Raw genomic sequence first — 15,123 nt, 5'->3', positions numbered from 1 at the left:
TAGGTGAAAAAAAGGAGAGGGGGAGGGGGAAAAAGTGTTGAAATAATGAAAAAAAAAAATAAATAAATAAATAAAAAAAAAAATAAAAAAAATTAAAAAAAAAAAAATTAAAAAAAAAAAAAAAAAAAAAATTAAAAATAAAAAATATATAAAAATATATTAATAAAGAGAGGGAGGGACATGCATAGAGATGTGGAAGGAATTTAGGATTGGTTGATAAAGGAGTTGAGGTCCCACTCCACGTTTAAACCTAACGGGAAATAGGACCTCAACTCCCATATCCAATAAGTCTCGAGGCGTGACACTCCTCGGAGGCGGGACTCTCCTCTCCAATGTGGGACAAATTTGTCGATCACCTGGAATAAAGTCCCAGTAGGGTCTTTATTATGGTGTTCCAGATAATGCCGGGGTACTGTATGTTTGTCCTTGCCTTTCTTGATACCTGCCACATGTTCATTGACTCGTATAGAGAAAGTTCTGATGGTACGCCCAACATACTGTTTGTGGCAGGGGCAAGTAATGAGGTAGACAATGTATTGTGATGTACAAGTTGTGAAGTGTTTCATCTGGTAAGTGAGGGAGGTGACTGTGGATTGGAAAGTGGTACTTTTTTGTCTGCCTCGAATGTTGTGGAGGCAGACATTGCATCTACGGCAGGGGTAATAACCCTGACATTCCTGAAAAAATGAAACTCTTTTGGGGGGGTCTATTATATTCGGAGCAATCTGTCCTTGAATGGACCGTGCTCCCCTGAATACAACAGCCGCCCATTCAGGAAGAACTGACCCCAGTAGATTATCATTTAAAAGTACCTTCCAGTGCTTTTTGAATATAGCTTTTACTTGTTTGGACTGAATGGAGTGAGTGGTAAAGAAACCCATTTGTGCATAGGTTCAGCTGTGGATTTGGGGCGTTCTATCAAAGTGGATTCTCTATCAGTGGATAGTGCCCTATTGAGTTCCTCGTCTAGATGTCTGGGTTTATAACCTTTTTCAATAAATCGATCTCTCAGAACTAGCGATTGTGACTGGAAATCAATAGCATTGGTACAGTTGCGTCGTAGTCTCAAAAATTGGCTGCGGGGAACAGACTTGAGCCACTGCTCCTGAGGCAACTGTCAATGGGAATGAATCCGTTCCGGTCGGTGGCCTTGAAATACGTGCGGAACTCCAAATGTTTGTCCACCACAAATATTTCAAGGTCCAAAAAATGTACACTGGTAGAGCTGGCCTCATAGCTCAAAGATATTCCTCTATCATTAGAATTGAGACTAGTCATGAAACTGTCAAGTGATGTACGGTCACCATCCCATAGGAAGAGGATGTCGTCTATGTACCTGGCCCAGAGGATCAACTCGGATCTCTGGGCCGCATAGACGACATCCTCCTCCCACTGGGCCATGAAGAGGTTGGCGAGGCTGGGGGCAAACTTGGCCCCCATAGCCACGCCCCTCTTCTGTAGAAAAAATTGATTCTGGAACCAAAAATAATTGTGTTCCGTTGCAAATATGAGTAATTGCATAATAAAATTACGCTGAAGGGAAGGGAGCTTGTTGTCTCTAGATAGGTGTTTCTCCACCGCCTCAAAGCCCAAGTGATGTGGGATGCACGTATAAAGTGCCGCCACATCTGCTGTGACTAAAAGCATCCCTTCTGAAACTGAAACAGGTTCCAGTAATCTAATGGTGTCTCTAGTGTCCTTAAGATAGGACTGCGTGGAACGAACCAACGGCTGTAAATAAAAATCTACGTATTTACCAATACGGGCTGTGACTGAGTCAATCCCGCTGACAATAGGTCTGCCAGGGGGATTGACTGAGTCCTTATGGACTTTAGGAAGATAATAGATAGCTGGAATGCGTGGGACTTGTGGGACTAGAAAACTTTTTTCCTTTTTGTTTAAAATCCCTAGCGCATAACCTTCCTCAATAAGTTTGACCAGAGCCTTTTTGAAAGGTGTAGTGGGGTCCGTGGGAATAGGGCTGTAAGTGTTTGAATCGTTAAGGATTCTATACATCTCTTTAAGGTAATCGACCTTATCAAGAACTACAATCCCGCCCCCCTTATCCGCTGGGTGGATTATCAGGTTCTTTTTCTCACAAAGAGATCTGAGGCCGTTTTTTATGTCTGATTGAATATAGACACGTTTTTTCTGTTTGTTTAATTTGTCCAGATCTCCCAGAACAAGGTTTTTAAAAACCTGTATGGAGGGAGCCAGAGAGCCTGGGGGGTTAAATGTAGATGGATTGGATAATCCTGAATGTGTAACTTGTACATCAGACAAGCTAGAATCTACGGGTTCAGAACCTGTATGTGTATTGGCTGGAGCCGGGGGGATTGTAGTGGATGAAATCCCCTTATTGTTAAATCCCATAGGGGGTTTAGTCAGAAAGTGTCTTTGTATGCTCAATTTACGTGTGAACTTGAGGACGTCAATAAAGGTGGAAAATTTGTTAAGGGGTTTGGGCGGAACAAATTTGAGTCCTCTGTCAAGGACAGATTTCTCTGCCTCCATCAGAGTGGCCGAACTCAAATTAAAGATACCTTTTCCTTTTATGTTCTTTTTCTTTTGGGATTTTGCCCTCCTCCCCCCTCTGGACCCTCTTTTCTTTCTGTATATCCCAGATGTCCCTCCATGGTTCTCTGAAAATCCAAAGAGTAACTAGGGCCAGGTTGATTTTGATTATAGTTGTAAGGAGATCTGTGGTAGTAATCCTCCTCCCTCTCAGAATAGCCATAGGTATCTCCATGTGTTTCATAAGGAGTATTTTCTCTGAGGGGAGTGAAACGGTTAGTCACCCGAACAGGGGTATGGTACCCATATTCCTGATTTGGATGTTGTGGTCCGTGGTGGCCCTGAGGGGGACCATAGTGTTGTTCCTCTGTTGTGGATCAGTGGGGCGTCCCCTGGGTGGACCTCTCCACCCCGGGTCTTTCCCCCTTGGTCCCCGGAATGGAGGGGGACCTCGAGGTGGTCGGTAAGGACCCTGTTCAGGGCCCTGCTTCTTAACCGTGACCTTTTTGGTAGTTGGTTGGAATGTTGGTTGGTATACCAACGTTCTATCGGTATGGGTCATAGTGACTGTAGAAGTTTCCATATTGGTAGGTTCCCCGTTACCAGAGAAAGAAGAAGGGTTGAGCTTCTTCTGCCAACTGACAGGGCGGTACATTCTGCCGGACTGTCAGCAGAGGAGTGCTGTTTTCATTTAATCTTTAAATGCTTTATTTTTGTTAGAGAGATCATAGAGTGATATATTTTTCTGCTTGTAGACCTTTATACAGTCTCCTGAGCTTCACCTTAATGTCATTCATTTATTTATATAGAAATTGTGTATGATCTTTATGTCTAGACATTCAAGTAAGTCATGTGATTGTATTCACCCAATCCAATCTCCTGGTTTTTCAGCCCTTGTGATTGGTCCTTCTCTAAATAATTTTATTATATATATTTGGCAACTTGGAGTGAGTGGTCTATGCCCCTGTTGAAGACCCCTAGGTCGAAACGCGTCGGGTACATACACCACTCTCTTTGTTGCCCATTTGTTTTTATCCACCGTGATCACGCTTTTATTTGTGTATGGTCGTTTTTGTCAATAAAAACACCCTTTTTTATCTGCACCATGTGGAGGCACATTCTTTTTGTTTCCACATTTACCGCATGAGATCCAGTCCCTCCAACTGCTCCTTTCGGGGGACCGTTTGTGAAACTTCTGATGCACGCTGGGACGGTTCGGTGTGAGGACGGTTCGTTGTGAGGACCCATCCGGTTGCCGGCCGAGATCCATACAGACCACAATCCAAGAGATTGGCGATTCCTGAGCTCCCATTCCACGTCATTTGTGACAAACTGCGCATGCGATTCCCTGTCGCTGACATGGGAATCCACAGGATCTGGTAAGAGGCTTTTTTGCACTTTCTCTGAATGACCCATTGGGACCCGGTTTCTCGGTTGGGAAGTCGCTGTATGATGCCAGGTGTTTTCTGACAACCATCAGACCATCACCACCCCTTGGAGTACTTATACCTTCTGTGCGGTTGGACATTTACATCCATCTATGGACATTTGTGTTTCAAGGCACCTATGGTCAATTAGTTATTTCTTGACTGTTTCACCATTTTAAAGACCTATATTCATTTGTACATGCGCTGCATTTTTCCATATGCCTGTTTTGTTGTTTTTGTCAAACTGTATGCAGCAGCTTTCATTCATTTTACTGGTTAGCGCGGTGTTTTCTATTTACCTCAGAAAAAAGTATAACCTACCTTGGAGTTCAGCTAACTAAAACCACCAAAATGCTATTCCATCACAACTATATACCATTTTGTAACAAACTACAAGAGGATCTTAACAGGCTGGCATCTTTTGAACTCTCATGGATGGAACTCCTAGCGGCTTTCAAAATGCTTCACCTCCCCCTAATACTTTACCTCTTTAGGACACTCCCAATTAACATTCCAGCCAGTTACTTCAAATCATTACAAACTCTGCTCTATACCTTCACATGACAAGGTAAAAAAGCCAGATGCGCACATACCAAACTGATTAAACACCGCACGGCTGGTGAGACTGAATATGTGGACTTTCAGGATTACTACATGGCGTCAGTGCTCACACAACTGAAAGAGTGGTTTCTACCCTCCCCGTCCAAAATCTGGGATCAAATGGAAGCCTCCTGTGGCGGTGAATTATCTACATGGTTACTCTCTATGTCATTTAAAACTAAAATACCCTCCTATGTCCCCCCTACAATGTCGGCAACAGTTAAAGTTTGGCAAAATTGGCATATGTTCATACGACTCAGCCCAAATTACCCTACCAAGACTGCTATGAAAATTACCAGTCCTGCAAAACAAAATGGACTTAATATCCTTCATGAAGTGGCAGTCAAAGGGTATTATGCACATGAATGACCCTTTTACCAATGACAAGCTCAAAACATTTCCCACCTTACAAAAATAATACAGACTACCCAACTCAGACCTCTATCTTTACATACGCACAATACATTATTTACATACATCCCACCGTGGTCATATAGAAATTCCCCAACCTGCTTGGATCTTTCTTAGCGCCCCCCATAGCTCGCCAAAAAAGAATCTCACTCTTCTACAACCTCCTCCAACAAAAAAGCAATTTCACTAAAACACCTCCACAACTAAAATGGGAATCGGACCTAGGATGCACATACACGGTAGAACAATGTTCTAAAGCCTGCAATTCCACATATAAAGCCACATGTTGCTCCACGCTCTGGGAACTATCCATAAAAATATCACATCCTTGGTACATGAACCCTGATAAAATGTCTAGATTCCACAAAGACCTAGATGATAAGTGCTGGAGACAATGCGGACAAAAGGAAGATATGCTCCATGTATTTTGGAAATGCCCCAAACTGACACACTATCGGGAGACAATCTTCCAGCTAATATCTGACATTTCCCTATCAAGAATAACTCCACAACCTAGTCTAGCATTGCTCTCTCTCGAATTGGACCAGTACCCAAAACAACTAAGACATACAATATCTCTATATGTATTACTGTCAAACAGTCTTAATATCACCAGAAAATGGAAAAATCCTGATCCACCCACATTGTGGGAAGTGGTGCAAACAGCACAGCTACATTACACCTATGAACAGACCTTAGCACTCAGACACACACATAGGGACCATATCTCTCAAATGAGGTACCCATGGTTGGTATGGAACAAAGATAAATCTCTGACTACTCTGATTATATCTGATGCTAAAGTCACCTAAGTAAAGGTGTCAAGGTTTTGAGTCTAATTTCCCAAGTCTTTTCCTGATACTACTGATCATAATATGGTCCCCGTCAATGTATGACAAATAGCACGATTGAGGTGGCTGGGGATCGCGAGTGCCTGCCTTTTATGGCGGGTGCGTTGCGGTCTCCTTTGCTCCGCCTGACGCATGACGCTAGGGGCGGAGAACTCGGCGGATGTCCGGGTATAAGGCGGGGGGGTGTCAGTATGGCAAACTTTTTCTTCACCATCTTTCACCAACACCTAGTCGGGACGCTTCACTAGACTGGTAGGCATTTTATCCACATACTTCAACTTCAACATTTATACTCGCATCCCACAGTGTACTTATCCGCACTTGCCATGTCTCATTGACTCTCCCCATTACACACTTTTCACTTCTTCCTTCCTTTCACATGTAAGTCCTTTTCCAGTTCATCACATCTTCTATATGTTTTGTCTTTTCTCTCACTGCGCTCCATTTTCCCCCCACTTTTCCCACTTTCTTTCCTTTCTTTTCCCCTGGTCCTGCTCCCTTTTTCTTTCTTCTTCTTCTTTTTTTTTTTTTTTTTTCCTCATTTTTGCCACCTTTCACCTCACTTCCCCCTGTTTTCTCCTTTTCTTCTCCCCCTTTTGTCTTTCCTTTCTCTTTTATTTCTTCACTCTGTACCCCTCTTCCTCTCTCTGTTCTGCGGGACACCCTATGCATACTATGCAAGTAGCATATACTTTATACTTTTATGACAATACCATTGTTATTATCTTTGACCCTATTTACTAGCATATTTTGCATTTGATGCCATTATGTATATCCCATGCTTCTAAACCCTTTCATCTTATACTACTCTATATTTATATTTTTATACAGTGAGTTGCCCTGCAGTACATTTGGGAACAATTGGGGTTCTTGTTCTCCTCTTTCTTTCTCCCACTTGCCATGCTGCCCCCCCATGCCTGACCTCGGCCCTCCGGTTGGGTCCTCGGCCTCTTCAGCTCCCGGGGGAGATGCCCTCCGCTGACCCCTGCATGGGTTCTGTGTCAGTAGCCTTGGTCTCATTAGTAAGTATGGGATGATCGGTTCTGGCTTCTTGCTTTTAACCAATCATAACCGATACTCTAATTACTTTTATCTGTTTTTACAGACAGCAGTTATGCACATCAGCCCCTGATGAAGCGAGGAAAGCTCGCGAAATGCGTCGGGTTAGAGATGTACTATGCATACCTGTATTACATGTATTACTATTATATTATGGCTATGTTTTAGGATTACTATGCAATGTTGCTGTTTTATGAACCTGTTCACCCATGCTCATGTCCTATTATGGATTATACTGTTGTTTTCAAATAAAATACTTGTACCTTTACATCTGTTTACCCTCTGATCACCATTTACACCTCATTTAAAGTCCCATGGGCGCCATTGGTATTTTTCTGTTTCTGTTATTAGGGATGGAGGTGGTTTATGTTAGGGGTCAGCTCCCAGACATTTTCTTTGTAATTTGTACCCAGGTGGAAGACACCTAATTGCCCCGTCTGATGCTGATCCTAGATCTTATGGGTTACATTGGTTCGGCCGTTACCGAACCTCTATGATGATGTCATTATATCCTTACTTTCATTACGTTTGTAATTGACCATGTACTTGTAGACCCAGCTCCTTCACTGCGCCCATGCTTGGGTTTAGCGGTCTGTTTATCCTCCGGGAGCTGCGATGCATAAATGGGGATTCATTTCCCCAACTGTCCCCATCTCTCTGTTTTCTCCGGAGGGGCGGGGCCACCAGTGCACCGGCGTCATGCCTTTCCACGCCCACCTGGGGATGCCTGCAACTCAGCGGTATCCCCCTTCAGGCTGGGCGGGTTGTGTCATCCAGGCGGTGGCTGGGGATCGCGAGTGCCTGCCTTTTATGGCGGGTGCATTGCGGTCTCCTTTGCTCCGCCTGACGCACGACGCTAGGGGCGGAGAACTCGGCGGATGTCCGGGTATAAGGCGGCGGGGTGTCAGTATGGCAAACTTTTTCTTCACCATCTTTCACCAACACCTAGTCGGGACGCTTCACTAGACTGGTAGGCATTTTATCCACATACTTCAACTTCAACATTTATACTCGCATCCCACAGTGTACTTATCCGCACTTGCCATGTCTCATTGACTCTCCCCATTACACACTTTTCACTTCTTCCTTCCTTTCACATGTAAGTCCTTTTCCAGTTCATCACATCTTCTATATGTTTTGTCTTTTCTCTCACTGCGCTCCATTTTCCCCCCACTTTTCCCACTTTCTTTCCTTTCTTTTCCCCTGGTCCTGCTCCCTTTTTCTTTCTTCTTCTTTTTTTTTTTTTTTTTTTTTTTTTTCTTTTCCTCATTTTTGCCACCTTTCACCTCACTTCCCCCTGTTTTCTCCTTTTCTTCTCCCCCTTTTGTCTTTCCTTTCTCTTTTATTTCTTCACTCTGTACCCCTCTTCCTCTCTCTGTTCTGCGGGACACCCTATGCATACTATGCAAGTAGCATATACTTTATACTTTTATGACAATACCATTGTTATTATCTTTGACCCTATTTACTAGCATACTTTGCATTTGATGCCATTATGTATATCCCATGCTTCTAAACCCTTTCATCTTATACTACTCTATATTTATATTTTTATACAGTGAGTTGCCCTGCAGTACATTTGGGAACAATTGGGGTTCTTGTTCTCCTCTTTCTTTCTCCCACTTGCCATGCTGCCCCCCCATGCCTGACCTCGGCCCTCCGGTTGGGTCCTCGGCCTCTTCAGCTCCCGGGGGAGATGCCCTCCGCCGACCCCTGCATGGGTTCTGTGTCAGTAGCCTTGGTCTCATTAGTAAGTATGGGATGATCGGTTCTGGCTTCTTGCTTTTAACCAATCATAACCGATACTCTAATTACTTTTATCTGTTTTTACAGACAGCAGTTATGCACATCAGCCCCTGATGAAGCGAGGAAAGCTCGCGAAATGCGTCGGGTTAGAGATGTACTATGCATACCTGTATTACATGTATTACTATTATATTATGGCTATGTTTTAGGATTACTATGCAATGTTGCTGTTTTATGAACCTGTTCACCCATGCTCATGTCCTATTATGGATTATACTGTTGTTTTCAAATAAAATACTTGTACCTTTACATCTGTTTACCCTCTGATCACCATTTACACCTCATTTAAAGTCCCATGGGCGCCATTCGTATTTTTCTGTTTATATCTCTCAAATGAGGTACCCATGGTTGGTATGGAACAAAGATAAATCTCTGACTACTCTGATTATATCTGATGCTAAAGTCACCTAAGTAAAGGTGTCAAGGTTTTGAGTCTAATTTCCCAAGTCTTTTCCTGATACTACTGATCATAATATGGTCCCCGTCAATGTATGACAAATAGCACGATTGAATGGATTAACAAGTAGGAGAGGAGGATTGTCTATAGTCCTGGACACAGTCTTGAACCTGAAAGGGGTGCCCGGGATGGTAGACAACCTTCACCTCCACTATATTACCAGAAAAGGTAGCTTACGAGATGTTAATGATACCCAATGTTGATATTACAATGTTTCCTTACTCGAACTCACACATGGTGTTGTTCTACCGCCTTTCAACACATGACAGTTTTGTTTGCATTAGTTGCATGTAAAAATTAATAAAAACTATTGACTTCAAAACATTCCACATTCTAGCATTCTTAAAAACAAAATAGATTAAGTAGAAACAACAATGTTGCAAAGAAACATTTATTTCAGAGAAAGATACATTTCATCTCAACATTAAAAGGATTTATTTGGGGGAGTTACAATTGTACTATTAGAATCAATGGCTAAAACTTGCATTTGACTATAATAGCGCCAATTTTCACTCCCAAAAAATGCTCTTTTACACAGCGTTCATTTTGGTATTTATTATAGCACCATGTAAAAAAGACATTGGAGCTAAAATGAGAGCTATTTGCAGGACTGAGCATGCTCAGTTGTGTTGGCGCCTAGTTGTTCATCTCTTCTCAGACTTTTAAAGATATTTCAGTGTAGAAATCAAATTTTCACACAATTTAAAAGCAGATTATCTTTAAACAATATACCGCATATTTCAGTACCATTTAGGCAATTATATCATGCTCTAAATATTATTTTTATGTGCACTACTCCAGGTTTTAGCAGAGTAAGGGTTTGGGCGCAATTTGTTTTCAGGGAACTATAGTAATTTCAATTTTGGGAGTATTTTTTTAATAGTGCTATAGTGAATACCGTTTTAGCACTAATTAGCACTAATTTATAGTAATTAGTGCTAATTAGCACTGCGGCGCTATAGTAAATGACCCCCAGTACAGACAATACAGGCTATGCGCTCAGAACTCCTGCTCCTTCTACAGGCCGAGGGGAGGACTGTTCTAGGCAGCAATTTAAACATATCAGGTGGCAGTGGGAGTACAACGGCCAGCCTGACCTAAAAACAGGAATATTTTGTGAAATATATATATATATATATATATATATATATATATATATATATATATATATATACATTCTTGGCCAGCAACTGCAAAAAAAGAATAATAGCTGTACAGAGATAACCAGTTTAAACATGGTTAAAAAACAATAATCCATTATAGGCTAAAAGTTAAAACACCGATGGGAAAGTGTGATACAATGGGAACTGTTGCTTCAAACAATTTTATTTATTTATTTATTTTTTTAAAAGGATGAACATACATAGACGTGTGCATGCACACACACGCACATATACATACACATGCATATGGGATGCACACATATACACCCGAATGCACATAATAATAACAGTGAAATGAGAATAAGAAAAAATAAGAGTAACAAGTGAGGATATGAATAAAAATAAATATAATAACCGTAATGAGAAGTATGTCTATATTTTTATACTGGATATCTCATATGGGGTACTTCTGTGTTACAAGTGTAAACAGTTGTTAATGAATACTGAGGTACTTACTATGGATGAAAATTAGAGAAAAGGGGCCACCCATAAAATGTATTCTGGACCATAAGGGTCCGGAATGGGAGGGAAAGAGATATTATTAGAAACTATGTATAATTGAATTATGTCTAGCTACTAAAAAAGGTTGACATAAAAAGAGAAAACAATAATATCATATCAAAACAAAAATACTATACCATAGTCTATTCATAGATTACAATAGGCTATCTACTTCAATTTCCTTGTTTAGGCCTCCTGGCGTGAGGGTATTTAGAGAGTAAATCAGTACGTTTCCTGCTGGCATAAGCGCTTAAAATATTCGGCCGCAGGAAAAGAATGGGGGATAGCCTCCAGGACCCAGACCTGAAGTCCAGCAGTGGATTGGTTATGCAGATCAAGGAAATGAAGGGGAACACTGTGCTTATCGCAACCTTTATCAATAAATCTCCTGTGTTCCTCGAACCATTTCCTGAGAGTTCTAATGGTTCTGCCAACATATAGCAGGCCACAAGGGCAAGTCAGGCAGTACACCACATATTCAGTTATAGAATTTATTGATGTTGTATGTTTTGTTATTATGCAAAAACATTTTTTGACCGTGCTCTATAAATTTGCAGGTCAGACAAAGAGTTTTCTTACATTGGTACATACCAATCAAAGGTATCAGGATTAGAGGGTGACTTGTAAGTTGCGATTTAGTCTTACTGGGGGCTACTTGCTTTTAATGTTTCTCACCTTACTGTATGAGAATTTAGGGATTAGTGTTAGAGAGGATTTTAGAGACAGGTCTTCTAGCAATATAGACCAGTGTTTTGACAGGATGGAGTCCATTTTTTTTATATTGGGCATGGAACTGGGTGGTGAAACGAGTGGGTTGTTGTAAGTTAGTATCTTGTTGTTTAGGTTGACATTTGGTAGAATCAAGATAGTGAGAGAATGCCTAATCAACCAGAGGTGTTGGAAACCCTTTATCATTACATTTTTCTTAGCGTATATGGATCTATCCTCATGGCAGGATTCTAGATCCAAAAAGACCAAGGATTCTTGGGCTAAAATGTGAGTGAAGGATAGACCTAATATATTATTATTGCAGTGGTGTAAAAATTGGTCTATTAGTTGGACGGAATAGGAAACCAAAAAGACGCCAAGAAGGCGATCACCCCATAGGCAATGACATGAAAAAAACATTTGTTAAAAACCAGTCACGGACTCCCCGTGCAGGTGACCAAAGCTCAGCGACAAACCCGCCACCATCAGCTAATGATTCCAGTATACCACCGTTAGTTGAAAGTTCTTCGTCAACACTTCCCGTGAGGGTTCCATCAATATTTTTCCCAAAAAACCAGGGGAACCCCCAAGCACCTCCAAACCCATGACCACAGGAATTGTACTACCGTCATTGAATGTAGTGAACCTATCCTCACACACTCCCACCCCGGAAGAAATACGAGTGCTCTCAAAAGGCCTCACTTTCTGCCCCAATAATAAATTAGATAAATTCACAGTCATAAAGGACCTACACTTGTACACACATAAATTATTATTAAAAAGTATGTTTGACAAAAACAAACATGACTATGAAGGCTGTCGCACCTTCAGTGAGCGACAAGCTCTTGATAACCTTAAATCACTGTTACAAGAAAGTGAGACCCCTGACCTAATAGACACCTTAGACTTGGAGACCCTCCTAGAAGGAAATGGGGACACACCTAGTACAATCAAAAAATCGTCTCTGAAGAAAGCCTCCTCTATCTATCCAGCTCCTAGCTCTAACCCCGGGGTAGCGACTTTTTTGAAGATGACATCTCAGGAGATAAAATCACTCAAATCCACACCCCTCCATACTCCCAATTTGACCAAAAATGAAAGAACAGCTTTATCCAATCTTTCCACCAATTATAACATCACCATCAAACCAAGTGATAAAGGGGGCAACATTGTCCTAATGGACAACGATCTCTATAAAAAAATGTGTCTTAAAATTCTTAGAAACAGGGACTGGTACCGACCAGTCGGCACCGATATTGTAGAGGCCTTCAATAAGAAATTCTACACGTTTGTAGACGAGGCTTTCCATAACAACACCATTTCCAAACAAACGTGGGAGTTCATTCGAACCCCATATCCCCAGGTGCCAACCTTCTATGCACTCCCCAAATTACATAAGAATCTAAAAGACCCCCCAGGGAGACTGATTCTATCAGGAAATGGTTCACTGACAGAAAATTTATCGAGACTCATAGATGAACACATCAGACCATTTGTCGTGACCATCCCTTCCTACATCCGAGACACAATCCACCTCCTTCAAATACTGCAGGATATCCATATCCCAAGTCAATGTACCCTTGTAACCATAGATGTAGAGGCTCTCTACAGCTCTATTCCCCACAGTAAAGGGTTGGCGTGTATTCGAAGGGTGTTGTCGCAGACCAGCCATCATGAGACATCTTTTAATGAATTTATATCTGATTCATTGGAGTTTATACTCAACCACAACATCTTCTCCTTCGACGGGGGACTCTTCCTCCAGGTGCAGGGCGTAGCCAGGGGCACTTGCTGTGCCCCTGGCTACGCCAATCTGTACCTGGGGGAATGGGAAAAAACCATATTTAACGATGAGGATCTCTCTATGTACCTGTGCCACGTCCTTGTGTGGCACAGGTACATAGATGACATCTTCATCGTATGAGATGGCACCCAGTCTCTACTGAACGAGTGCCTACAAGCATTAAACGAAAACCTTTTTAATCTCAAATTCACCATGACCTCAGACAAGAACACCATCACGATTTTGGACGTTGAAATTTCAATTGATGAATCCAATGTATTATCTTCCAAATTATTTAGGAAACCCACTGCTGGAAACACAGTACTCCACTCCTCCAGCTTTCACCCCAAACCCTTAATTAACTCAATTCCCTACGGGGAATATCTGAGAATCAAACGAAACTGCTCAAATCAATTAGATTTCAAACATGAGGCCAATAAATTAAAGTGTCGATTACTACAGCGCGGATATAGCCATAAATGCCTGAAAAGAGCATTCAGACGTGCCAACCAAAAAGACAGACGCCAACTACTAATTCCCAAATAGGGATGAGCCGAACACCCCCCGGTTCGGTTCGCACCAGAACCTGCGAACGGACCGAAAGTTCGCACGAACGTTAGAACCCCATTGACGTCTATGGGACTCGAACGTTCGAAATCAAAAGTGCTCATTTTAAAGGCTAATTTGCATGGTATTGTCCTAAAAAGGGTTTGGGGACCCGGGTCCTACCCCAGGGGACATGTATCAATGCAAAAAAAACTTTTAAAAACGGCCGTTTTTTCGGGAGCAGTGATTTTAATGATGCTTAAAGTAAAAAAAAAAAAAGTGAAATATTCCTTTAAATATCGTACCTGAGGGGTGTCTATAGTATGCCTGTAAAGTGACGCGTGTTTCCCGTGTTTAGAACAGTCCCTGCACCAAATGTCATTTTTAAAGGAAAAAATCTCATTTAAAACTGCTTGCGGGTTTAATGTAATGTCGGGTCCTGGCAATATGGATGAAAATCAGTGAGACAAACGGCATGGGTACCCCCCAGTCCATTACCAGGCCCTTTGGGTCTTGTATGGATATTAAGGGGAACCCCGCACCCAAATTAAAATAAGGAAAGGTGTGGGGCCACCAGGCCCTATATACTCTGAACAGCAGTATACAGGCTGTAGGTTTGTTGTTAAGTAGAATCTCTTTGTAATTTTGAACGGGTACATTTTTAACGTGTTTAGCTCCAGCCAAAAAATCTTTTTTAAGCTTTTTGGAAAACATAGGGAAGGGTTATCACCCCTGTGACATTTGTTTTGCTGTCTTTCCTCCTCTTCAGAAGATTTCACCTCACTTTTTGTCCCAATGGATTGGAAAGCATCAGTGGAAAGGAGAAATGTTTTTCCCATATTAACTCTTACAGGAGAGAATTTCCCTTCCTAGGGGTAGATTTTGTTCTCACTTCCTGTTGTCTCCTTCCGTTTGCAAGTAGGAGTCGTTTGTAAGTTAGTTGTTTGAAAGTAGGGTCCTGCCCTATATACTCAGCAGAAATTTGGGCCTTTGGTGTTGCTGTGGCCACAACACTGTAAGCCCTCACAGGGCTCTGCTGTGAAATATTAGATCAAGAATTGTAATTACATGCCCCAGTTGAACAGGAGCTGAAAAATTAGGCCTTAGGCACTGGTGCTGGTGCCACAACACTGCAACCCCTCACAGACACTCTAGTTGGAATGCAGGAACGAGCCCTGCTGCAAAGTATTGCATCAAAAATTGTAATTACACGCCCCTGTTAAACAAGGGCTGAAAAATTGGGCCTTAGGCACTGGTGCTGGTGCCACAACACTGCAACCCCTCACAGACACTCTAG

The sequence above is a fragment of the Aquarana catesbeiana genome, linkage group LG05 (assembly GCF_042186555.1).
Source record: "Aquarana catesbeiana isolate 2022-GZ linkage group LG05, ASM4218655v1, whole genome shotgun sequence".
NCBI classification, from domain to species: Eukaryota; Metazoa; Chordata; class Amphibia; order Anura; family Ranidae; genus Aquarana; species Aquarana catesbeiana.
Note: the sequence above shows the minus strand (reverse complement) of the source record.